The sequence below is a fragment of the Peromyscus eremicus genome, chromosome 17 (assembly GCF_949786415.1).
Source record: "Peromyscus eremicus chromosome 17, PerEre_H2_v1, whole genome shotgun sequence".
NCBI classification, from domain to species: Eukaryota; Metazoa; Chordata; class Mammalia; order Rodentia; family Cricetidae; genus Peromyscus; species Peromyscus eremicus.
The window spans coordinates 53,796,594-53,823,609 of record NC_081433.1 but is presented as its reverse complement, the minus strand read 5'-3'; the positions used below and the strand labels follow the sequence as shown (position 1 = coordinate 53,823,609).

General features: G+C 37.9%; 1 long non-coding RNA gene across 2 annotated transcripts; it reads left to right on the top strand.

Annotated features, from left to right (window-relative positions):
• Positions 1-8,828: 8,828 nt before the first annotated feature.
• On the top strand, positions 8,829-13,433 carry LOC131894184 (uncharacterized). Of its 2 annotated transcripts, XR_009374860.1 has the most exons (3): positions 8,829-9,000; positions 11,739-11,827; positions 13,207-13,433. It is a non-coding gene; the product is annotated as an uncharacterized LOC131894184 (long non-coding RNA). The 2 variants fall into 2 exon arrangements; XR_009374861.1 differs by lacking the exon at positions 11,739-11,827.
• The last annotated feature ends 13,583 nt before the right edge of the window (positions 13,434-27,016 follow it).

The following is a 27,016-nucleotide window of genomic DNA, read 5'->3' as shown; positions in this document are numbered from 1 at the left end:
CTGGGAATGCCTGAAGGGGATTTCTTGATTGCATTGGTGGAGAGGAGGTGGGAAACCCTGCCTGCAGTGCATAACACCATTCCCAGGGCAGGAAAGTGATCACAAGGTAGTATAAGAGTGTAGGAATTGAACTCAGTACAAGCATCAATGTTGTGGAATATTATTTTAAGATGTGTTACATTTGTTTATGCCTTGGAACATTTGTTTAATGATGCAAAGATGTGTTGCGTTCTTTTATGTTGCATTTGTTTAACTCTGTGAAGCTGTGTTACTGTGCCTGCTTAAAACACCTGATTGGTCTAATAAAGAGCTGAATGGCCAATAGCAAGGCAGGAGAAAGGATAGATGGGGTTGGCAGGCAGAGAGAATAAACAGGGAAAATATTGGAAAAAAGAAGAACTAGGAATGAGAAAAGCAGGGGAGGACGCAATGGGTCAGCCACCCAGCTGCACAGCAAGCCACAGAATAAGAAGTAAAGAAAGGTATATAGAAGTAAACAAAGGGAAAAGCCCAGAGGCAAAAGATAGATGGGATAATTTAAGCTAAGGAAAGATGGCTAGAAACAAGTCAATCTAAGGCTGGGCATTTATAAGTAGGAATAAAACTCCTTGTGATTTATTTGGGAGCTGGGTGGCAGGTCCCTCAAAGAGACAAGAGTAAAAACAACCAACTACACATGGATGCATTGCTTCATTTTTCTCTGCTCTTGACCATGGATGTATGGTAACAAGCTGCTTCAAGTATCACCTTGACTTCTGTGCAACAATGGACTGTAACCTTGAACAGTAAGCCAAATAAGCCCTTTCTCCCTTAAGTTGCATTTATCACAGCAACAAGAAGTGAAACTCAGACACAGCATAATGAAGTCAGCATGAGGGTATAATAAGTCTACATTTCCAATTATTGTAGTAACTGATTGACTTTTACATTTCTTCTGAAACTGATTTTTTTGTTTAAGGTTTAGTTTGTAAAAAGCTGACATTGGCTGGGCGGTGGTGGCAAACACCTTTAATCCAAGCACTCGGGAGGCAGAGCCAGGAGGATCTCTGTGAGTTCGAGGCCAGCCTGGTCTACAGGGCAAGATCCAAGACAGGCATCAAAACTACACAGAAAAATCTTGTCTCAAAAAACCAAAACAAAAAAAAAAGTGCTGATATTGTCTTCCAGCATTGTCCTTCAGTTTTAGTCGATACACAAAATAGCACTTGCTGGGATCCTATATTCTAGTATCTAAAACCCACTTTCCTGTATTCTATTTTCTTTGCACACGTTTTTCACAATCCCTCTGTCACTGTAGGGGAAAATTCCCTTGACTCTTACTTACAAATTGCATTTAAAACTAGGACACTGGGGCTAGGGATGTAGTTCAGGGGTAGAGTGCCTGTGTAGCATGTACAAGAACCTGAGTTCATCGCCAGGTCAGGGATTGGGGGAAATCTAGGTCACTGAAGCCCTTACAATGTGCTATTCAGTGTTAAAGATTGTTTTGCTGAAGAGACAGAATAGAGGAGAAATAGAGATTTATGCAGAAGAACCTCTTACTGTCAGACACAAAGCTATCCTAACGCCACCTCCACAGCTGGTAGACACTGCTGCTCTGAGGTCCTTCCTTCTGACATTTCCTATTGTCACCTACTGCTACTGTCACCAGAGCTGAAGTGCACAGACCCAGCATATCTTGGGTGTGATAAATGTTAATTGACTGGACTCCCGGCTTTCACCGCAGCAGGAACTGGATGTTTATTTAACATTTGCCCTGTAGGGGACAGCAGGCTGAAAAAGCAGCCCTGAGGTTGCGCAGTGTGAAGAACCACAGGCAAGTGATCCCCAGCTTTTGATTTGTTCTTTGTTATTCACACAAACTGTCTTTTGACAGCTGTTTTCAAGTTTTATAAAACAGTGTATGGAACGACTCTAAATCTGTTTTTCCTTTAGGAAGACAGGGTCTCCAAATTTATGAACCTGTCAATTTAAAAGTGACTTTTTATAGCCTCTTTAAACATCATCAAAATTGTTTTTAATTGTGGACTAATTTCGTTTCTACAAACCTTTTGATAAAATTGCTAGGAAATATAATTTTATGAAAGCAACCATCATTTTCCTATAATCAATATAATTATGACAAACCTTTTAAATTGTCATTCTTCATCTAGCAATGCCTCAGTCAAAGGCAAGGGTTTTAAAACTCTCTGAAGGAAATTGTGTGACTGCTATGAATGTTTTCAAAGAACAATGTATGTGAGAGAAGAGGTCTATAAATAGTCATAACATTTTAATTCTCCCTTCACTGCTGAGTGCATACATACAATAAAATGCCAGGTTAAAAGGAGATTAAAAAAATAAGTTGCTAGGAGGTAGAATTTAGGCTGGCTATCTTTCCAACATTGTAAAAACCAACAAACCTCACATAAAGTAAAAACAATAATATATGGGTATTACGATGATTAAGATTAATTTGAGCTTTGATCTTATTAAGAATACATTATAAATACATCCCACATACTTGTTAAAAATGCTTGGATGATAAATCCTTAAGTATACATGAAAATATTTGTCAAATTAGAATTATGTAAAACTTGATATCATACTAAAATAGAAACTTATTGTAAGCTTAAAATTTTTCCTTGGAAACACAAAAGGCAGGGAAAAAATCACAAATAGAGATTATTTAGAAAATCTTGACTTTTAAACCCTACAATAAAATTTAAGAGGGCATATGGAGCTATATTTAGAGGCAAATATATCTTTTCAACAGTTTTACACAATAAATATGTAATTAATATCAATAAAGTAAATATTGTTTCAAGAAACAAGGAATACGTCTGTAAAAGAGAAATAATAAATATTAAAATTAATTACTAAGGAGCGAGCATTTTAATTGTTTTTTAAAGAGCAGTAAAGGGAATCGGGGAGAGCGTAAGGCCTTTGCTGTATAAGTGTGAGGACTGAGTCCAAACGCACTGCGGTGGCTAACGTTATGTTGATGGCGAAAGTTGTGTTTAAAAGCTTAAAATCTATGTGTTCAAGAAAACTATGAAACAAAATTAGGCTTCCAGAGGTTAAGGGCTATTAATGATTAATTTTTTACAGCTGTTTTGCTTCTGCAATCAAAACCCTGTTTTACACCAGAGCAAGTTGTAACTTTGCCTTTATAAACGCCCGACTAACATGGTTGAGCACTGCCTTTGGGACTCCTGAGACCACGTGTGACCTGGCGCCAGGATCTGAACACAGCCTCTTCTTTGTTAAGATTTGTTTGTGATCAGACTGGTGAATCTCTAAACATCAGACCGTTGACATTTGGGGGCTCATCCGGAATTTGAGCTTTCAGCCAAATTCACCTTCTGTTTCTGGCTGGCTTTGGGACCCTGGAAGCTCCCAGCACACTAGGAGCTGAGAAATCAATCCTTTTGGCCCAGTGTTGAGAGGGAGCCACCAGTCTTTAACGCTTAGACATTTAAAAAAAAAAAAAAAAAAAAAGCCCCGAGTCCGTGATGGGAATTGAGCAATCAGAAAGCCCCAGCAATGGAGGGAGCCACTGGCACGTTCTCAATGCTTAGATTGGGAGAAAAGAGGTATCAGAAAACCCTGGGAGCTGCATGTTTGGAACCTGTCTGTGCAGCATGACTGTGAGACTTGTGGAGAGCTGGATTCTGTACCAATTCCCGAGTCAGAGGGACTTTCAGGACGGCTGTCCCTCGTGTGATTTAGTTTTGGTAGAATTTTGTCTTGTTTGGATTGTTTGTGTTTGTGGTGTTCCAGATTCTTTTAAAAAGCAATAGGCCAGCTGCAGGCCTGCACCCACATCCCACACTCCTCACTGACTGGGGCATCCCTCAGCTCCCTCCTCCATCCTCTGTCTATAACCAGGGCTCCAAAACCTCTTCTCTCTAAACCTTCTTTGTTCTCAGCTTACTCTGTACCCTCCCCTTGGTCCCTGGATGCAGTTTTACAGGGGTTCAAGTGTCCTTTAGGTCAGGTGCCTTTAGGGCTGAGGCAGTCCCAACTGAGATCCTGAATGGAACTACAATAGGGTTTGGGTACTAGCTAGAGATCAAGTTACTACTTGCCTCCAGACCAGTCTCTGTAAGGCTGCTCTTAAAGTGATAAATTGTGAGAAAAAAATCCAAGAGGTCATCCAGGATAAACATCAAAACTTGTCTCAATTCTTAGATCACCTTATAAAGTCCCCCTTACAGTATACCAATCTGGATCCCGAGACACCAGATGGAAAACAACTTCTCAAGACCTACTTCTCCCAGCATTTTATTGACATTAGGGCTTGAAGAGTCTAAAACAACCCCCACACACACTTTGTACAAATGAGTTTAGGTTTTAATTCCTTAAGAAACAAGTTTCCTTCCTAACAAAGGGCCACCAGTCAATGGCTCCTTTGACGGCAGGGATGAGGGAGAAAGTGGTACAAGGTTTGGTTGAAAATCTATACATAGGTAATCTTAATTTGCTAGAGTATGTGTAACTTGGATTCAACTCTTGTTTTAAAAGAAATGAATGCTTTTCAATTACAGCATGTCTCCAAGATATTTCGGATTGGGATGGATTTTTGTGTGGTGATTCTTGTTCTGAAACGAATAACAGATGAGGGAAAAACATCAGAAAATCAAGGTTTATTTAAAAAAAATGGGAAACAATACTAAAAGTGCTATGATGATTAGAAATGTAATAGCTTTTATTTATCAAGGAAACATAAATGAGGCTTTGTTTTCTGTGTTCTTTTCTATTATTAAACATATAGCTAAATAGCAGGCCTTCTGGGTGTCAGCTAATCTCAGAACAATGTCATGGGTTAAACCAAAATGTTTGTCCTTGAATGATCTCAAAATTCATTGAGCCTGAAAGCACCAGTGGTTTAATATATGTAACAATTCTTCTAGTATTTATACCAATTTTAGTTTTCACTTCATACGGAAGGCTACAGCCAGATACACATCTGAACTAACAGAATATACCAGCTCAGGTCCCAGAGGACAGGCCTGAGAAATCCATTTTAAAAAGACAAGACAAAAATGCTGCCAGAAGCAGAACCAAGTAGGACAGTTCCAGGAAAGAAGCCATCTCCAAAGAATCAGCCCAGGTCACCTCCTGGCTTAGGGCTGCTTACCTCTGCCAAGGTTTTGATGCCAATCTGACAGTCACTATCTAGGACTCTCATCCCTATTTGGACCTTCTAATTAAAAATATGACTTAAAAAGACCAACAGAGGCTTAATGTCATGAGGTCTGACCAGGGTTTAGGACAGACTAAGATGGCAGAGAGCTAAATTTTTCTAGATAAAGAATAACAGAGTGTAGAGAAACAGGGTGAGCTAGGATGAAAAAGGACGAAAAAAATTTAAATATGAGAAAGGAGATGAGAAGTTAAGAAGTTAGGGTCACAGCTATGAGCACCAAAAACTGAGATAGTCTTCTCTTATGATGTAGTGAGACAATGGCCTCAGCAGTTTGGTAAGAGCCTATGGAACATCATTCCTTAGCTAAAATCTATTCTGGATACTAGAAACTGATTTGAAAATGTATGTCTGGCCTCTTTGTCTTTGCTTACTTTGCTAAGCTTTCTGTAAACTGAGCCTTACAAGAAACTGTTATATTCTATAATGATGCACTATAAAAGGATCAGAATGATAAGCTTCTCAGTTTCTCTAGGGCTGCATTTATGATTTGAAGTTTTATTTTTGTGCTAAAAGGACTTCAGTTCAAGAATTGTAAATTTTAAGGCTATAATTAGGACAGGTAGGTTAATAGTCAGTCATCTTATAAATGATTGAATTCTTAGACATGCTCAAAGCTGTGAGTATAGTCATGCTAAGAACAAAGGTGATTCATTAACAGGGATAAGCTTTATTTAGCCTTCTGTATATGCTTTCAAGATTAAGCCTAAATCAAGTAGTTAAAATCAAGTAAGGTCTATTTAAAGTCACATATACTTGATACCCTTCAAAAACTCTTCAAGGACCAGCTGAATATGGCACTTAAAGTTTTTAGTAAAAAGGACTTCCTGTGACAGACAAAACAATGCCAGCTCCCAGAGGCAGCCCTAAGGTCTCCTCCAAAGAAGATGACTTTACCTGGATTGTGGTAATGCTAACCACTGGGCAAATCTGCCTCACACCTGACCCATCTCCAGGACTTGTCCCTAACTATGGATAAGCAGGACACTGGAGAATTGACTGCCCAACTTTGCCTCACTAAGGTAGACTGGTCTCTCAAGTTTCTCATACACAGGAAAGTTTCTCAGATTTCTTGAGTCTGGAGACTGAAGGCTGCTGCTGCTGTCCTATATGGCAGTTAGAAAGTTAACGCTATCCTGTGTGACTATAGGAGACTGAAACCACTCTGCCTCCATGGAGATCACTAAGAATGTCCAGGAGGAGGCTATGGTAATCATCCAGGTAGCAGACAAATCTCTGTCATTTCACTGATATAGAGGACATTTGGTTTATACTTTCTACTCAAGTTTATCCTTCTCAAATCTCTCATGGTGTTGATGGCTAACTGTAGATTTATAAGTTTCGCAGCAGCTGCCTGGTTAAGGCATTTCATATATGAAAATCAGGCCTTTCTTTTTCTGGAGTTATTAGGACTCCTGGTGAAAAAGACAAACACACAAAATATGTTTCCATGTAATTTTTACTATTCCTCTATTTAAGAGAACTTGTTTTACAGTGACTGCTGTCAGTGATCAGTCACTTGTGTCTCATGGCAAATGATTGAATTGAAAAATGTTTGAGGTTTATATAAGTTGTAAGGGTCTGGGAAAATAATTTTAAAATAATAATAAAATTTAAAGGCTATATATGATGTTAAGACTTCAAAGGTTCATAGTCTTAGTATATTAATCTTGGAGTTCTGATTAGCTGTTGATCTGGCTCCAATAAATCACTGACTACTATAGTCACAAGCTCAAATTTTAAATTTTCCTTTGGTTGTTTTCTTTATTCTTCTTTGTGAATTTCATATCATGTACCCCAATCCCGCTCATTTCCCAGTCCTTTCATATATGCCTTCTACCCTTGTAACCTCCCCTGAAAAGATAATAAAATTTAAAATTAAAAAATAATGTCTGCTTTGGAAGCTGCAATGTGTCACACTGTGTACTCTTTTGTCCAAACAGCTTTACTTGCAAATATTCATTGCAATAAGTCATTGGTCTGGTTCAAGGCCTCTGTATAACTATAACAGTTATAATAGTATAGCTGTACTGTTAATATTGGACCCTTGCCAGCACTCTTCTTGGAAATCCTGAGTCATGGAGATCCTGCGGCTTTGGTTCTATAGCACCCACCCCTTCACATGCTTCAGCAGCCCATAGATGGGGTAAGTGTTGGAGTGGGCCAGCACAAAGCCCTGGATCTGGACCTGGGTGGTAACTGAATTGGTCAGCCTGCCACTCTTCCATGCCCACACCATCAGAGTCAGCTCTCCTTCATTGCCCAAGTGAGGCATAGGGAAAGGGGTGGGGCAAGCTCTCCTGTGTCCATGTCATCTGGGCCAGCTCTCCCACACTCATGCCACCAGGGCCAACTCTCCTGTGCTGCCCAGGCATGTGGTGGGGACAGCTCTTCTGATTACTGTGGCTGGCAAGGAGTTGGGCCAGCTCTCCTGTGCCCACACAATCCAGGCCAGCCCTCCCACATTCACGCCGCCAGGGGCAGCTCTCCTGAGATGCCCCAGTGAGGAGTGGGGCCAGCTCTCCTGCATTCATATCACTGCTGGAGCTACCATGTGGTAGCTGGTGAGTGGTTGGGCCAGCTTTAGTGCAACACTCAGACATCAACATACCTCAGATGGCAGCCCAGACCAAGAAGATCCACATGGCTTTTGATGCTAACATAGGCCACAGACATAACACAGACCCTGCTGCAGAAGGGCCACAGACTCAGACATGGCCCTCAGCAGCCTAGCCAGGCCTGTGGCTTCTGCCTGTATTCTGCTCCTACTTGTGCTGGTCCCTGGTTGTTTTCTAGGTATAGACTAACAGGTGCTTCTCATCATCCTAAAAAGTCTCTGTCATTTATATATATATATATATATATATATATATATATATATATATATATATATATATACACAGCCCTCTGGGCAAAGAAAAATGTGTTAATGCTCTTGAATCTAAATAATTTTTGGGGTCCCAAAGCTTTTACTATGATTCAAAGCAAAGGCATGGGCATAGTGCTATTTTCTACAGGTGGATTTCTATACAGATTACAAACAGTGGTGATGCTGAAATATCAAGCTTTTATCTCTTTTTGTGAACTTTAAATTCATAGAAGCTTCAGGGAGTCGTGACTCAGATTCATCTGTGGAAGGTCACATGGACTCCAGATAAGCACTCCTGTCAATCAGTAACCTAAGCCTCCCTCCCTAATGCTCATTCCTAAGGGGGAAGTTCTAAATGTAAGATTTTCCGCTAAGTTCCTAAACTTTAACTTTGGTCTCTAGTTTACATCTGTCCCAGCAGATTTCCACTTGGCTGACAGACACGATCTATGAATCAGCCGTGAACTACAAACTGCTCCCAATGGCCTCAAGCCCTTGACTTGCTGAAAGCTGATGTGAACCAGTGCAGCCAATATGATTACTCCCTGTCTCTTCAGCTGGCTCAGCAACCCTGATGCTTCTGATGACCCCCTCCCTCTCACTGTCCAAACCCCCACCTCTTGGTCTTTCACTAGCATTCCAGCCTTCCTGGACTCTGACAATGACATCCTAATTTCAGCTGAGAAGTAGTTGCAGAAGAGAGTATATCACCTGGTTACTCAACAAAAGGCTGGAATGTTAGGTCTAAAGGAAATTGTGACCTCACTGGAAGGGACCACACCTCATCATCCTTACCACCCTCACTGCTGTCAAAGGTATACTGTGTCTGCACCTGGAGACATCACTCCCAGGTCAGTGTATCTCTGGGGATGATGACCCTGCTGCAGAAAAATGGACCGTCACCAAGGCCTGAGAAGATCCACTGAAGATAAGACTGACAAGGGTTGTAGACTCATGGTGTTTTCTCTGATTATGTTCCTTCCTGTTCTTTTATGAGCTTTATGTCTAGATCCCCCTTTTAGAACAAATGCAAACTTGTCATAAATGTCTCATAGCTCCTGGCCACCACTTCATCAGTTGGACGTTCCTTCCTTCACTTCTTGCTTGAAACTGTTTGCTTTGCATGTGATGATAGTTACACCCTTATTTGGCATATGCATCAAGCCCCAACATTTTGTATCTGAGTATTCCTGTTTCCCTAGATATTTGTTTATGATGGTCCAGTGGGAAACAGAGCACTTGTAATCACAAATCTTTCTAGCCCCTTGGGCACAGAGAAACAAGCAGTTCCTCTCCTTATACGCCTCCTAGTAAGCTTAGGATTGGGAACAGCTGGAGCCACTCTTGGGGCAACAGTCACAGTAATGGCTGATGTCAATTGCAAAAACTGAGACTCTCCTCCTTTTGGCTCATCAACTCAACATAAATATGATAAGATAAAAAAGTTCTAGAAAGAAGCATCCACCTCTACTCCTCGGACCCATCAAGGTAAAGAAAACCTAGGAGTCCTATGACATTCTCAGAAAGTAGAGGAGCCCAAGGAAGCAAGAGAAGTAACATAACATCGGCATTGAGACACAGCATCAGAAAGTGGACATTAGGCAAAAGCTGCAGAAACCTGAAGAAGGGCTAGACTCCATCCAGTTCAGAGGAAGTCTCCAGCACAACTTCACCACTTGCAATAAAGACATCATGTCAGTTTGCTAGATTTCAGTCAAAGGGGAAATGGTGAAGGTGGCACATAGGAATCATGTCTATGCTGCCTGATCAGTTTTTCCATAAAGATACAACTAATTTAATAATGAAGTTTGTTAATAAACTTGAATACTTGGTTCATTGAACTTTGTTTATGGAAATGAAGCTTGCTGTTGGAATCCTTGTAGGGAATTGGTCCAGCTCTACCCTGTAAGCCCTCTGACTCAACTCACAGACCTTTCCCTTTGAGAACCAGGTGCTGAGATTTTTCTTTAAGTAAAGAATTGGTGGTGGGTGATAGATATTCTCCATGTCACTTAGGTCTTATTCTCCATGGCAATTAGGTCTTATCTAGAAATATCTAAGAACATGAGTTGAATCTTCTGTAAACCAATGCAGGGAGGCTGCAGCCTGGCTGAATGCCAGTGGACAGATGAGATGATTGGTCTGTGTTCCTGGTTAGCACGTGAAACAGTACACATAACTGTGAAGTCGACTGCAGCAGAAAAGAAGCAAGAACCACTTGTGTAGTTTAGTGTGGGTTTCCCTTAGTCTTTCAAAGAAGTGATTCCCACAATTCGTGGTTAGCAGGTACATACCTGTGCGAAACCATTAGAAGAGAAGATGCAAGCATAGGGATGAACAGAAAAGGCAGTTATAAAAACGTGGATCCAAACATCCAGAGATATAACCACTGTTTTCCTAAAGAGCCACAGAAATTATATTGCCAGGCTCTGAGGAACATGTTAAAAGGATTTCTTTGTGTGTGTGTGTGTGTGTGTGTGTGTGTGTGTGTGTGTGTTCCTAAATCTGTCACAGAAATGGTTCTATAGGTAAATTCCTTTGGTTTTACATACTATGAACATTATTTTGTAAAGTAAGTTTCAGTACACAGAAAAATTGAGTGGAAGGTACAAAATTTCCTATATATGTGCACAGCCTCCTCCATTAGTCACATCTAGTATGAGGTGGTATCTATGTGTCAGCCAATAACCCTGAGACATCAACACCATGCCAAGTACATAGCTAACATTAGTGTTCAATCACAATTTACAATCTATATGTCTGGACAAACGTACATTCTCACGAATCTAACATCAGAAAGGATAGAATTACAGTGCAAAACATCCTGAGTGCTCCACCTACTCATCATTTGCCCCAAGCCTTGGCCATCACCAATCTTTTCACTATTTGTAACAATTATTATCTTCTTGGTATGACAAAATTCTTGACAAAAGAGCCTCAAGAAAATAAATATGAACTTTGATTCACAGTTCGATGTTACAGTCTACCAGCTTAGGGAGGTTATGGTGTCTAGGCACATAAGACAGCTAGTAATATTGCACCTGGTCAGGAACAGACAGAGATGAATTCTGGCACTCAACTTGCTTTGGCTTTTTTATTCAGTCCAGGATATTAGTGAATGGAATTGTGCCATTCACAATCGAAGTGGGTCTTCCATGTCCATGGGCTAATCTAGATAATCTCTTATGAGAATGCCCAGAGACTTCTCTTCCAGGAGATTATAGATTCTGGAAAGTTCATAATGTTAGTACAACTCTATCCTTTGTCACCTTGTTACTCAACACATCATTTTTAAGTATTTGCATTGAACTAAAATTTTAACAAAAAAAGGAGTATTGATTACAGAAAGATAGCATGCTAGAATTTAATAGAGATATGGTAGTAAAAACTCATTAAGAAAACAACAAAAAATGTAGTTCCTGAAGCATTCCTTTTTACTTCATAAATGTGGGTGATCTGTCTATTCAAATGAATTCAAAGTTTTCTTAAATATAATTAAGAGGCTACACTTAAAATCATTTTATTTGTTCTTTTTTTATTTGTTTTATGGCTTATTGTGGACTAATTGGTTATTAGAAATCAGCAGTAAGGGAAAAAAGGAAATATAATGTATTTTACAGTAAGTTCTTTGTGAAAGAATTTTCTTTCTTAATTTATTCGTATGCTTTTCTACTTGTATAGTATTTATGAACTGATGTCTGTAGGAATTTGGACTTCATATTGTTCTTCTCTGGTAACATGATCTCGTGAGAAATTAAACTGTTTCAGAGGTGAGATTGTTTTTGTTTTTCTCCTGTAGAGAGATATAATCTAGTAAGGTCACAAACATTTCTGAAACAGAAGGCTGTTTCCTTCTTAGTTGGGGAATGATATTGACACACAATCCATGAGATGGTATTGATTTTGTCTTAAGATTGTGAGCAAGGATGCAGAGGTGCCTTTGACTAGCAAAGATGTGATGAGCTGGATTTCATTTGAGAGCAAATGTTCAAGCATTTGTTTGATTAAAATTTATTCTGAAACTATTGGAGAGAAGTTTTGAGCTGAGAAAAGCTGAGAGGACAAAGAAATCACTTAAAGAAAGTAAGAATAATTCCTTCACTAGAAAAGACTAATAACACAGCAAGAAAATAGGTGACAATAAACAGTTCACCAAAAACGAAACAAAATAAAAACTTTAAATATTACACTGAAATTTTAATTAGTGAAATATTTAGATATAGATACTATATAAATATATAGACTAAAGTGACAGAGGAATAAAATTGCAATGACTTGAATTATAAAGTTTATATGTATCCTTCCTTTCTTTCTCTTTCTTCCTAATTTATTTTGTTTATATTAGAAGTGGAGTAAATTAAATTTGTGAAAATGTGAAAAGATACATTTTATGTAACCTTCAATTGTGTAGCGGATACTGATGAAGTATATGTAGGAAGGCATGAATTCTGGTTGCCTGGTGAATTAATTTAGGAACAAAGATTACTATAATGTTTTAATAATTCAGAATTTCCAGAAATATTTGAGCAGTCACGCAGTGGTACCTAAAATTTCAGAGCTATGTCTTCTTTAGTGTGTTGCATGTAGCAATCTACAGAAAATCAGACCTGCTTAAGAGCAAGCAGGACACCTTCCCATTTGAATGCAACTCCTCCCCTTGAATAGTATGCAATCTAGCTTAGCAATTAAATCTTCATGATTGCACTACTTTGAGTTAAATGAGGATAATAAATTATATATCATGGGCTCCTTAGATTTTTGGAAGAATTAAAATAAAATGAGATAATCACATGTTAAAGTTACCCCATGTTGGATCCTACACAGAAAGCATTCAAAAGACAGAAGCAATCCGTGGTTCTTCAATTATTTAGGAATTAGTAGATGTTGTAGGCTGTGAACACCAGCTGGAAATAAGGACTGAACTTTAATAATGTATAAATCAACACACTGTGAACTGATTCACCTCTATGCAATTTTAAGTGTGTAAAAATTTTCTCATTGGTTAGAGAAGCAAGACAATGTGTATGTGACATTTTTCTTTGAAGGTCCCCTGTTCCCTTTTTCTGTAAGTTTCTCCCTTTGCTTCCATCTCCCATGGCATGCCTTCCTTTAGTCTTCTGAATCCTATGTTTACTTTGCTGTATTGCAGACGGCAGATTCCTGAAGAATGGCGACTGTGTCTCACAAGGCTTACGAGATATTTCAAGCGAGGCTTCACACCCTTGTTCCTCTGTTGCTTCTTATTGTGTGGGCTTTGGAAGGCTGCTGGCATATGCTCTCCATAATCTCAGCTACTGGCCTACATTCCTATGGTCCTGACGCTCATGGGCAATAAGATCAGCTATGGGATCATTTTACTAAAATAAGTCTGACTGTGTGTGTGTGTGTGTGTGTGTGTGTGTGTGTGTGTGTTTAGAGGGGTATTGGGGAAGAACCTGGGGCTTCATGCATACTAGGCGTGTGCACTACCATTATCCATATTTCTACCTAAAATAAGTCTTAAGGATAACTTTGTCTCCATACCTCAAGGTTCAATGTCCATTCTTAATAGATTCTTGAGTAGTGTAATCTGAATTACAAATGCCTCTTGGAAATCTCAAACTCATAAAACCTTAATTTTTTTTCAACGAAGAGCTTATAGCTGCTTACCAAGATTTTGGCTGGGGAGTTACTGTATATTGCCATTATTATGTTGAGATATAGCCACTGTAGCACTAAATTCTCTAGGTTTCCCAACCATGATCTGAGAAGCTTCTATCTGCAGTAGATGGTGATTAGCACAGGTTCATAACTAATCCAGGTTCAGAGAATGAGAGACTTCAGAGTGTTCAGCCCTAAATGGGACATACACATTGTACCATCTTTCCCTCACCTCTCGGGCATCACTGAAGAGGGGAGATGGATGCACACTGCACCGTCTTTCCCTCACCTCTCGGACATCACTGAAGAAGAGGGGAGATGCACACTGCACCATCTTTCCCTCACCTCTCGGGCATCACTGAAGTAGAGGGGCAGACACACACTGCACCGTCTTTCCCTCACCTCTCCGGCATCACTGAAGAAGAGGGGCAGGCAAAGTGTAAGAGCCAGAGACTGCATGAACACAAGGAAAGCAGTGATTCCCAGAGACAGAAGAACAGTTGTACGCGCGAACTCACAGTGCTTGTGACAACATGTGCAAGACCTGTGCAAGCTCAAGCCAGACCAGATCCCAGAAGGGAAAGGGGAGGTGCTCACTAAACTTCACCATTAGTCAAGGAGCTCCTGGCAAAAACGAGCTGTTGAGAAAGTCGGTTTTCTTTGGAGAATAGCTCCTGTGGAGTCAACTGTCCTGCAGAGGAAGGTCACACATTCAAGAATACAGTAAAAATTTGGCATCACAAATTGGACTTGATAAATGAGAGAGAGAGAGAGAGAGAGAGAGAGAGAGAGAGAGAGAGAGAGAGAGAGAGAGAGAGAGAGAGAGAGGGGGAGAAGAATAAGGAAGGAAGGGAGGGAGGGAGGGAGGATACAAAGTTGGATAGGTAAGGAAGGGGCATGGGTCTGAGAGGAGCTAGGAGAGAGAGAGTGAACATGATCAAAACGCATTGAATGAACTTCTCAAAGACATAATTTTACAAATATTTTACAAATTTTAACCAAGGTGGCTAAAATTTTAAAAGTAAAACCTGTAAACATGGTATATTATAAAAATTTAAAAATGTATAACTTGAAAACCTCCACATATGAAATTGAATTATACCAAAGGGCTTTTTCCCCCATAGACACAGTTCCCAAATGTCTTGTTCTACATAGTGCAAACTAAGACTAGAACAGCTTAAAATACCAGGAAAGAGGCTTAAATAAGAAGAGGCAAGCTAGTTGTGGTGCTGTAGATAGCACTTGGGAACAGCCGATGTTCCTATATATTTGGAAGTGCTTATTTTTACTCTTGCTTATCTGGAATCCTTAATGGCCTCTCTGGGTACCATAATGAGATAGGCATCTGTGTGAGGAAAGATTGGAATAATCAGCTTAAAAGAAATCAGGCAAATCTAGAAGAGAGTGTTCATCCCAAGTTTTCATCCTCTGTTCAAGGGCAGTAGGTGGTGAATTTTAAGGAAGGGACAATCAGTGTGGATGTGGTATATGTATACAGCTAGACCATTACCAGAACCTGCCATTTTGACTCTGCAGTACAAGAGGGCAAAATAAGAACTGTTAACAATTTTTAGTAATAAGATTCAGAGTACAAACCAAATTCAGAGTTCTTGATAGTTATGGATATTCTTTGCAGACTATTATTGGTATGATAAAATGATAGCATGGTAAGGAAAAATACCAATTCATAATTCATTACAATAGTTTAATTCTCAGGAAAGTCAAGACTGAGGGCTATGAGAGAAAAACATTATTTCTTTTATTCTTCTAAATGAGTACAATTTAAAGTTGAGGAAAAATCTTGGGCATCTTTAAGAAAATATTAGGAAGTCACTCTGTAACTGTGCCATAAAACTGAAGAGGACACTGTAATTTTCATTTTACATCAGTGTTATGTAGTAAACAGAAAGAAAGCACCTTTTGTGTGCTGTACAGTGGATCACACAGACCCACTATATTTTATCAAGATGCCCCTGACCACCAGGCTCTTTCCAACATGCTGAGCCTGCAGAACACATTTAAATCCACCATCTGCCAATCACACACAGCTATTGCAATTTGCAATTCTTGATGACATAGGTGTTAAACTAGCACTGTTTGGTTTTACAAGATTGGAATTTTGAATCTCTCTCTGTCTATTTCCAACATTACGTTAAGATAGTTCAGCTAAGTAAAGCAACTTTACATCAGCAATTAATTGGTCTTCAAATGAGAAATGACACAAATTGGCAGATACTCCCCACAGAGCAAACCACTCCTCTGTTTCTATCTTATTGTTACAGAGCTATTTCTTTCAATATTACTCAGATGTATTTTCCTACAACAGACATCTCTTAGGAATATCATAGAGAATAAAGGAATTACCGACAAAGTCAAATTTAGCTTAAAAAAGTAAATTGCACAAAATTTATCCTAGAAAAACTATATAGGTAAAGGAATTTTTGTTCAAGAATTAAAACATTCTGTAAAGAAATAAATGTCTGGTATGTGTACCTCTCAGGGTTTGAGAAAAGATGCTGTACAAGAAAAGTGTAGAAAAGTGATCCAGTAGTAGGTAATCTCATGGGGTGATACTTAATGTAATACCTCAGAAATCAATTTTGGAAGATCAATTAAACTCACTTCTAATTGCTATTGACAAAAATTGTCCCTTCAAGTCATCAAAATGTTTCTTCTGCATTCCTTCATGTGTGCACTAGTGTGAAATCCATCTTCCAAATGCATCATTTATTGAATAGTTTCAAGATATGTATCCTCCCTTTGATTTTAGCCCTCTGTAAGTGTGTTGTAACTTCTTTCTGCATGCTTTTTAATTTCTGCATGTTTAGATCAAACTTAAGAATAGGTTGGAAATTTCTACATAGAAATACTCAGCAATTCACCCAAGACTACTTACTATCTGTTATTCATTCTGCTAGGCATTCCCCTTTTTTAACCACTAGTTATTATGTTTACCATAGACAAGAAGGAAACAATTCCTATAAAATCACTGTCCAGGGTTAATCTCTTAGGTCTATTTAACCTACTGAAATCTATTTCCTCTAAATTTGAACTCTTTGACAATGGAAATACATTTGTTAAGTTTCTGGGCTAGTTTAATTTTAATATAATTGTTTATGCTGTAATGTTGGGCTTTTAAAATTATAAAGTTGTTCTTAACCTTCCTAATGCTCTGACCCTTTTAAAGAGTTCCTCATGTTTGATGATACCCCAACCATAAAATTATTTTAGTTGTTACTTCATAACTGTAATTTTACTACTGTTATGAATTGTAATGTAAATATTTTTGGAAACAGAGGTTTGCTAAAGGGGTTGTGGCCCACAGGTTGAGAAGCAGTGCATTAGACTCATAGGAACTGTGACAGAGTAAAGAGTCTGAGAAGATGGCATGGTGGGTTAAGAACCTGCTCTGCAAGCGTGAGGCCCTCAGTGTAGGAGGGCAGAATATACATAAAAGCTGGGGATGGGAGCATGGTTTTGTAGCTCTGGTTATGGCAAGCAAAGACAGGAAAAACCCAGGGACTCACTGGACAGCAAGTCTAGGAGAGTGAACTTCAGGGAGATGAATGTCTCAAAACAAACAAAGCAAAGTAAGATGGTAACAATGAGAAAGGAAAGACACTCTGATGATAACTTCAGGCTGCCACATGTATTTCCTTACAAAGGGGTGCACACACACACACACACACTCACACACACACACTCACACACACTCACACACACACTCACACACACACACTCACACACACATGCATGCATGCACACACGCACACACATGCATGCACACCCACACACATACACTCAAATTTTTAAAAGCTAAAATGTAAATCTTCTGCATCATATTACACAAACATAAATACTATTGACATCTAAGTTGTCTTTTGCAATAGATAGCAATGATCAATATTGTGGATATGAATGAGATATAAATAAATATTACAATTTACTTTTATAAATTTGGTTCATATAACCAATTAAGTTTTCTATCACTTAGTTTTATATGAGTACTCTGTTTTGACAATAAAAATTCTTAGAAATAAATATCTAAGCATCATACTTTCTTTTAAAATATATTTAAGTAAGATTAATCTATTTGTGAATATTTATTCATTCATCTTCTATGCACCAAAATTATGCTTGACGTATGGTGTATAGAAAGATTTGTACATCTCCACACCAGCAGTCTAGGAGATGAAGTGTCATATTTAAGAAACTACAACACAGAATGGGAAGCACTTAGATGCTATAAAAGAACATCGTGCTTTGCAATTTCAGAAGTGGGAGAGAATTAACATCCAGTTTTAGAGAGCAGTCAAAGGAAATGAGTGCCTTTAGCTAAGCTTTCAGGGATAGTTAGGCTTTGGACACATGGATTTAAAAGAAGAGAAAGCGTGAGCTGTGGGGCAGAGGCAGATGGACATCTAAAGTGTGGGCGAGGCATCACAGAAAGTATGGCACAGTACATTCAAGGTTGCCTGCACCAGAGTCTCACGGAACAGACAACGAGAGAAGAACACTGTGACATGGTTAAAGACAATACCAATCATGGGCTGCTAGAGAGTTCCATCTTTTATTTACTTAATTTCCTCTCAGATTTTACTTACTGTACTTAAGAAACTAAATAAGTACTAAGAGTTTCACTCACAAAATAATAAACAGAGAGCCTGGAGACACAGTTCAGGCTTAAGGGCACAGGCTCTTCTTCCAGAAGACCTGGGTTAAATTCCCGAGCACCCACATAGTGGCTCATACATGTCTTTAACTACAGCTGCAGAGGACAAAAGACATATATGTGTGATGCAAAAATATAAATTCATGCAAAGCACTCGTACACATAAAATGAAAATAAGTAATTAAAAAAAATAACAAGTGGGTTAATTTGGTTACTATGGCTCATGTGTTCAAGGCCTTGTTGTCAGACAGGGGCACTATTGAGGTATGGTAGTACTCTAGGATGAGGCAGCTAGTTAGAGAAACTTAAGTCACCAAAGGTATGCCCTTGCAGGAGATATTGAGGGGACCCTAATCCCTTCCTTTATCTTTCCAGAGAATTGCTCTATTGCTCTGATGTATTTCCTTACCTCCATTCTAAAAGCACAGGAGCACAGGATCAGAAGCATGATCAAAGGCATACAACCAGTATGTGTCAATGGTCTCAGTCCTGAAAAGTTTTACTCCAAAGTTCAGGCTCTTGGCCAATTTCTCTCTTTTCCCATGTTTATGATTAATAATTGTTAAAAACTCAAGAGACAGTAAAATAATTTTAATATTATAATACACACATTCTTATTAAACTTTATTAGCATAGATATCCCTTCCCGATCAATTCTCAGATTACTTTTGGCCCACACCCTTGAGTAGACATATAATGCACTACGACAGTGATGGATCTGGTTGAGATGTGATTCTGTGGAATTTTAGACCTAATGTCATTTCCAAGGTCCTAAGCCACTGCTTGGTCCCTCTGGCTTTGATCTCTGGAGATCTTTGACAGTTAATTGATTTTCTCCAAGCAGGACTACAGCTACTGATCAACCTAAAGGCATTGTCAGGAAGGGCTGAGAACAGCCAAAGACTGACTTTTTTTTTTAACAGTAATTTTCCTATTGGTTTGATGATATTTTCCACCAGGTAAAAACCATTAAGAGAGAGAGAGAAATAAAATAGCAATAAGTAAAAATAAAGAGCATGAGATTTTGTTCATAGATGAAGTCATTTAGAACAAACCCTAAATACAGTGTCTGTTAGAGGTATGTGAAAGCACAAGCTGGTCTCGATGGTTGAGGGACCCACTCCTCACACATCCCAAACCATCAAGTAGTCGGGTGCTCTGTGGACTCTCACAGGGAAATGCTCTCAAATAATCCTTCTGTCATTAGCAGTGTTACAAAAAGTTTTAAAGCAATGAAAACAGAGCCGCCCAATAACCCCTTGAGACATTATAAATTGAACATAACACATACATATGGAAATACGCAAGTCAAAGGAGACAGAGTCAGAATTGCTTTCACAAAAGGAGCGTCTGTGCAAATCTGCTTCTGCTCCAGTTTAAAGACTCTCAGAATGAATATCAAGAAGCAGTAACAGTTCTCCCGAGGAAGCGGAGACTGAACAGTGGAGCACAGTGTAAGAATGAGATGTGTGAGGATGTTTAAGTAGGAGAGACTGCACTATACTAATCTCTGTAGAGTAACTGCTGCCTTTGGTAAATTATTCATGAAGGAGATACCATTTGTTTGCCAATCAAAACATATAGACAGAAAATTTTACATTAATAATGTATTCCAACAATTAATATTGAATTTATAATAAAAGAGAGGTAGGGCTTAAAATTTTTTCAACATCTTCCCTAAGTTTCTTTTCCCTCAAGAAGTATTCTCAAGGTGTGTTTAGTCCTCTTCATGTTAAGTATACAAATAAATAGCAAGCTGTGTGTAAACACATTTTATATACTTTTATACTAACATATGTACATGAAGTAGAACATCTTTTCATTGTATAACTTATTACATGTAATACATTGACATCAGTATGTATAATGATTGCCATGTGGGTCAAGATATAGAAAAACCAATTAATACCTCTTACAAGGATAACCATTAATTTTTCAAATATTCATTGCCTGTGTTTGAAATTCATAGAAAAGGAACATAAAATTGATACATATTAACACCTGGATTCTTTCACTTCACAATCTATAAATTTCATCCATATTTTTTGTGGGAAATTGTAGTGTTTTTAAATTTGACATTATATAAATTTATTATATAATATTTGTCCATTAACTTTTTATTGTATTACTTCCAGTTATAGTAAAGATAATTGTTGATAAGGTTGCTAAGAACATTTTTATGCATGCAATATTGCAAATGAATATATATAAAAACATCTGTTATATATATATATGATTTTAAATACCTGTATACATATTTACACATATTTAAACATGCATGCCTAAATACCTGTATATCTCATACATGCTTTTCACTGACTATATATATGGTCACATATATAATCATATATATATATATATATATATATATATAGTCACATATGTAGATAGTACACGTGTGCCTTGCAATGACTATATATATATATATATGCATTATATATAATTTCCAGTGGAAACATATATGGAATTTATAAGAAGAAGAATATGTGGATGCTGCTTTTAATAATTACATTCAGATATTTCCCCAAAAGAATGGTTTATCAGTTGTACTGTCATCACACTTTAGGAAGATGTCAATTATTCTGTACTCTACAAATACTTAGAATTATCAGCCTTTTGAAGGTTTTATGTGCTGAGGCACATGATAATAGGACTCCATTTACTATTTAATATGTATTTTTCTGAAACCAAAAAAATAAAAAAAAAAACAAAAAAAGAAGTAAGGAAAAACCACTACTTATAACTCAGAACTTAGACAAGTATCAGGATGCGCAGGAAGTCCCAGAAATATCCACAAAGGAGATGGGCAACTTTATTATTATCAGAGAACCTAGAAATATTGGAGCATACAGAAGTCTAGACTAGACTAGTATAATGGAGATAAGCCAAGTAATAGAGTAAAACCCTAGTGAGTGAAAAATCAATGTTGAATAAGAACTATCAAGGTGCTATTTTGTTATTCACTTCCAAAGTCCACTTTAAAATCTTGGATTGTTGAAGGACTATCACTATGACTGCCATACACCCCTCTCCCTCCCCCCCTCCCCTCCCCTTTCCCCATATCCCTCTCTTTCCTTCCCTCTCTCACAAAGAGACTTCATGGTTCCAACATGCAGAATATGGTGAGGTCAGCATTCCCTCCTTGCATGATCTAAGTTCTAACTGCTAGATCGAATGTTTTAGATAACTCTAAACAAAACAGTCTCAACCAGATTCACAATCCAGGTCCTGCAGCTGAAAAAAATTTCAATTTAAATAAGCCATTTGGAGTATCCCAGTAAACAAATAAAAAACAAGGTTATAGCAACTGGAACTAAAATTGTTGTAGTAGAATATTACACATCTGCATTTAGTCAACAGATATATGGAAGGAAAAATGGAGGTGTTTTGTTTACATCAATGAAGTTATTTAAATTTTAAATGATACCTTCAAAGTGAATAGATTTTAAAGTATTTTGTCAGTACATATTAATTATATATCTATATATATACATACACACATATATGTATGTACATATATCCACGTATGTTGATCATATTCATTCTTCCTTTACCTCTTCTGTCCCATTCCCACTCCTGAAAACTGAATGGGGTATTTTTATGCACAGTTTCTCAATTATGAAACTTCATTTTAAATGACCCAGACAAGACTAGGAAATAAAATCACAGCACTCTGTGATGAACAGACCGGCAGCTTAGCACTGAGAGTAATTTTGGAGTGGACTACACATCAGAAAGGAAACAAGTCCTATCTAAATTGCTTTCAAGAAAAAGATAGACGAATACCCGTGGGCTCTCGGTATAACACAAAACACACAATAGTGCTAATCTGTATCAGTCACAAGGATTCTAAGATGAAGGATGAGAGCAAGCACATATTTTCAATTGGCATTTTGTGCAAACACTGAGTGTGTGAACTCAAGCAAGCAGAAGCTCATATGAGCAGATACTCATGAGAAAAGAGGTCAAATGGAGGAGACATTAATTTTTTCCTTTCTTCCAAATGATATAATGGAAATTGGTAATGGAGGGCGTACACTCTCTTTTCTCATATGTTGTCTAAGTTTTCTTTGCTGTGTATGATTGTCCACTTTTGAATTAGTCATTTGACATTTGAATGGGGTATGCACAGATTGTTCAGCTTTGGGAAAATCTCGACTAAGTGTTGTTGTTTTTTTTAATCCTCCTTCAGAAAATAAAAACATCATGGTAGATAAGAGGTCTCTTAGATAATGTCCACAGTATGGAAAATAAAGGGAGGTGTCATTGCTAAATAATCACTTCTCATTGATTTGTCTTTTCTTTCCATTAATCGTTACTTAGCATTATCTATATTCTAATAATTGGTGACAGATTCTTTAAAGATATAATCAAATTCAAATAGGATCCTTTGGATGGCTCAAAATCCAGTGTGAATGGTATGCACATTCTGTGTAGGAACAAAGAGAAGGCAGTCACCTGTCACTTAGCAGGGAGGACTCAGAAGAAACTAACACTCCCGGTACCATGATCATATAATTTTAATCTCTGCAATTGTGAGGAAATACATCTGACTTTTAAGTTACCTAGATCATGGTGCTTGTTACACAGCCTTTAAAAATGAGTGCATTGTGTCTAGTATTCCATGGTTTTCCTAATGTTTCCCCAATTTTAAAGTAGAAGCTTGTAAAGCTTAAGGTAAAACAGAATTATAGGGATATATTTTAAATGCATGTTTTGAGACTGAGTTTTGTGTGCAGGAGTCTGAACCCCTGGTTACATATTTTAGGTTGATGAGGACAAAACTGTTTAAGAAGTTGATTCATAACAGCAAAATTTTGTGTTTGTTTGTTTATATAATTCTTGGAAAGAATACCCAAAGTGCTCTTTAAAATCAAGACTAAGTTAAAGAGTTTCTGTCCCCAAACCTTGCAATTTCTTTTCTTCTATACCTAGTTGTATTGGCCTTAAAACTTAAAATTATTCTGTAAGTCATGAGATTATGCAAGATACAATTAGCAGGACCACTCCCTTGCCATCTCTAGTGAAACAGGTTCTTAAACTCTTCTGAGTATCCCAAATAGTGGCACTTGCCTCACAGAACTACTACAGAGATTAAATGAACTATTACATATGGAGAAGGATAGAACCATTGAATGTAAATCTCTAACTTTTACCTGTAGTTGTGTACATTAAAATGGTATGATCCTTATTTTCTATAGCATTAATTCTAGTAGACAAACTCTGACCAGAATGATTTAATATTTTTTATATAACCTCCCAGTTCATCTTCATCAAACAAGGTTTTATCTCATTCTTACAAGTCATACAAGCTATTTTAACATGGAGAATTTGACATGGGAAATTTAAACCATGTTTGTGTAACTAAGAAAGCAGAACAAAGGAACATTAAGGTAGGAAATAACTATAGAAGTCAATAACATTTCCTGGGCTGAGGAAATAAAAAGGGATGTCTTAAGTTTCTGAACCCTCAGAAGTTCAGAGGAAGGCACCTAAGACCTACAACTGAAATCTACTTAGGATAAAGTGTTGGTATATTCCAGAAGTCTATAGGGAGGTTCCAACCTACTTGGGACTCAATGAAAGGATGGCTATCATTGAGAATTTAGGGTTTCACATGAATCTTGATAAAACTTGGAGAAATAAATTTGGCATTTCATTATAGCTACACAAGTAGATTAGGCAACTAGTGTGGCCCACTTTCCACCGTGAGTGAGCACCATCTAATCAGCTGATGACCTGACAAGACCAATGACTCACCTTCTCCAAGAAGAAATTCTGCCAAGACTCAACCTATACTTCTTCTCTTTTCTCATAGCTAGACATTCTATTGTCATCAGCTCTTGAACATGCCAAGCCTTTTCAATGTCATATACACATTCCAGACAAACTAAAACAATCATCTCTACATGATTATACATCTTCTGGAGTCAGTTTCTCTAGAGAACCTTGAATGATACATACCTGCCTAACACTGACCTTAGGATTTCAGTGGGAAACTGGGAGTGAAGAGTTCAGGTCTCTGTGAAAGAGATAGTGGCTGGCTACCCACAGTACTTTGTAGGCTTGAGGAATGGGCACTGTGGAGCTGGGGCTGAAATCTCCAGGATCAGATGCTGCACATGTGTTCCTGACAGCTCTGTGTAGTCACATTCAGGCTGACTCAGGAAATGTGTGAAAAAGAATGAGGCGTAAACAAGCTGCAGTTGCTTGAGTGATCAGGATGACTCTGACAAGAGAATTCTTCCAGCTTGATGACTCAGTGAGCGGTAACATGGGTTACAGGAGCATGGACTTCTCACAGGTACCCACCTCCTTGACAACTAGTCAATAGCTATCCCCTGCATAAATTCCACCTCTGTTTCATATAAGCACAAAGGTGGACAGGGTCACATGAGGATTTCATGAAGGCCTTTTAAGAGTCACATGAGCTTCTTAGCCCTCCTATTTCCTTCCATGAGGGAATATTAGTAGGCTAGATTTTGCAAAATTCTCCAATGAATCTTCAAAGCTGTTCTGCTTTAGGATAACAATACTATTGTCCCACTCACAAGAAACACCTACATTGTAGACTAGATGTGATATATCATACATCCTAAGAAGCAATGTGTGTGCACTTGAACTGCCAATCTAACACTAACAGCTTTGTTCTGAATAACAAGTCATAGATATCATTTCTACATGTGGAATAACTCTGTCTCCCTACAAATAGGTACAAAATCTAGACTGCCTACTGTCCATCTCTAGTGACAGAAGTTCATTATGTTTCTGTTATAGTTACAATCACACTGAAATACTTTGTAATTTAAAGACACATCTCTCAGTAAAATAACAATATCAAGACTTAAGTAATAAGGAAGCAATGAAGCAGAAACTTACAAACACACATCCATACATATATCTCCACACCTAAATGCACACTGGACATATACTGGACATATGTATAGATGGTTATCATGGTGTCTTGTCTTCTACAAAAAAATAATCACAGATGCTTTTTGTTATCAGTTGCTTGTGTGTAATCTATATCTTCATTTCTAATCTGAATCCTCAGTGCATAATACATAGTTAGATTAGAGTCACAAAACACAGTCCATTAAACTTTGTCATTCCACTCATCTCAGAGTCTGGATTCTTGGACACACTGCCCTAGTTTTGCAACTGTGTCATGATCCACTTCTGCAAATAAGATCGGTCATTCCAGAAAGTGCAGTGACATGTGTTTTCAGCTTCTGGAAATGAACAAAATGACCAGATGGCTGTCTCAATAATTGTTCTTGTATCCCATGGTGAAATTATTTTGCTCTCAGAAAGTAAGAAATTCCAATCAGTGGAATCTAAATTGTTGGAAATAGATGTAAAATTCCTACAAGAGGGCTACTCAGTAAACAATGTGATTCCTTCTTTTTCTCTTCACCCCCAGATTCATCTAGTCCGGCTGTGGGAAGAAATGACACGATATTCTGATCACTGCTCATTACTAGAAACATTCTATTCATTGAACAAAATAAATGTCACCCTTAGAAAAGATAGTCACTAATCTGCATGGTAATTAAATTTCAATAGAAAATCCCATAATCCTACCAGGCCATCTGCTTTAAAAAGATGGACTGAATGAATAAAATTGATAATTCTGTGAGTAAGAGTCTATCGGCACACTTCATTGGAGTGAAATGAATACTTGACTCTGGGAAATGTGGTGTGAAAGAAAATGATGGTTTAGCATCACCATAGATTGGTAGTAGAAGTTTTTGAAGCATGGAGTGCAAATGAGTATCCATAATATAGTCTGCAGATTCCAGTGAGAACAATTATTTTCTCTTTAGTATAAGGTTTCCAGTGATGTGACTGAATGGTACCAATTCAGTCAGATAAAGGTTCCGTTCTCGAACTTTGTGTTTATTTCAGTTAATGAAGACATTAGGCATCCATGGTGGTGGTAGCCAGATCAGCCATGGTGAGCAAAATTTCACACTATGAAGCTCAAATTCTAGCTTTGATTTATGCTACCAGAGTCTCTTTGTTCCTTTTGAGGTTAGTAAAGATACCCAGATGAATTGTCAAAAAGAAAGATTGATGTATTCCTTAACCTAGAAGATATATCTAAAGTGAGAACAGAAAGTAGATGACTTCTTATCTCTTGTCTGACTAGATACTGGAAAATCAAGCTAGTGGTATTTGCAAGTGGGTGGAGACTGCACATCTGCATGCACACTTAGTATGCTCATGACTAAAGATGATGCAGAGTGAAACAATCTCTGAGGCATAGCCCTCCTAAAGACCACACAACTATAAACAGAGATGCCAGTAGTATAACCAGCCCCACTGTTTTCAATGCTCCTATAAACCTCACTTGTCTAACTCCAATTCTGGGGATAGCTGCAGGTCCAGTACAGGAGGGCAGGCTGTGGGCTTTGTCTTTGATGTCTCTGCTTTTTTATCCCATTTTTTTGTTACTATTGAAAACTTTCATGTTTATAGTAGAATTTATGATCTTGATGTCTCTAATTGTACCATGTACTCCTCTGTATTAGCTTACTCTGGAAAAAGCCAGACAGACATCCACAGAGCCCATTTTTCTGTTTATTTCTCTATTGGAAGACTCTGTAGATAGATTTTAGTAGCCATTATTCATGTTTCTTCATAT